Source organism: Cebus imitator, unplaced genomic scaffold (assembly GCF_001604975.1).
Source record: "Cebus imitator isolate Cc_AM_T3 unplaced genomic scaffold, Cebus_imitator-1.0 Scaffold145, whole genome shotgun sequence".
Taxonomy (NCBI): domain Eukaryota; kingdom Metazoa; phylum Chordata; class Mammalia; order Primates; family Cebidae; genus Cebus; species Cebus imitator.
This window is the reverse complement of record NW_016107460.1, coordinates 3,096,266-3,096,542: the sequence shown is the minus strand read 5'-3', so window position 1 is coordinate 3,096,542 and position 277 is coordinate 3,096,266.

Genomic DNA, 277 nt, shown 5'->3' with positions numbered 1-277 from the left:
CCTATACCTGCCAGAGTATAGGCACTGCAGGAGCAGTTCTTTTGTTTGAGGGCCGCATAGCTGGGGATCTGCGCAGGAGCAGTTTTTTGTTTGAGGGCCCCACAGCTGCGGACCTGGGCAGGAGCAGTTCTTACTTTTTCTGAGGGCCCCACGGCTGCGGACCTGGGCAGGAGCAGTTCTTTCTTTTTCTGAGGGCCCCACAGCTGCGGACCTGGGCAGGAGCAGTTCTTACTTTTTCTGAGGGCCCCACAGCTGCGGACCTGGGCAGGAGCAGTTC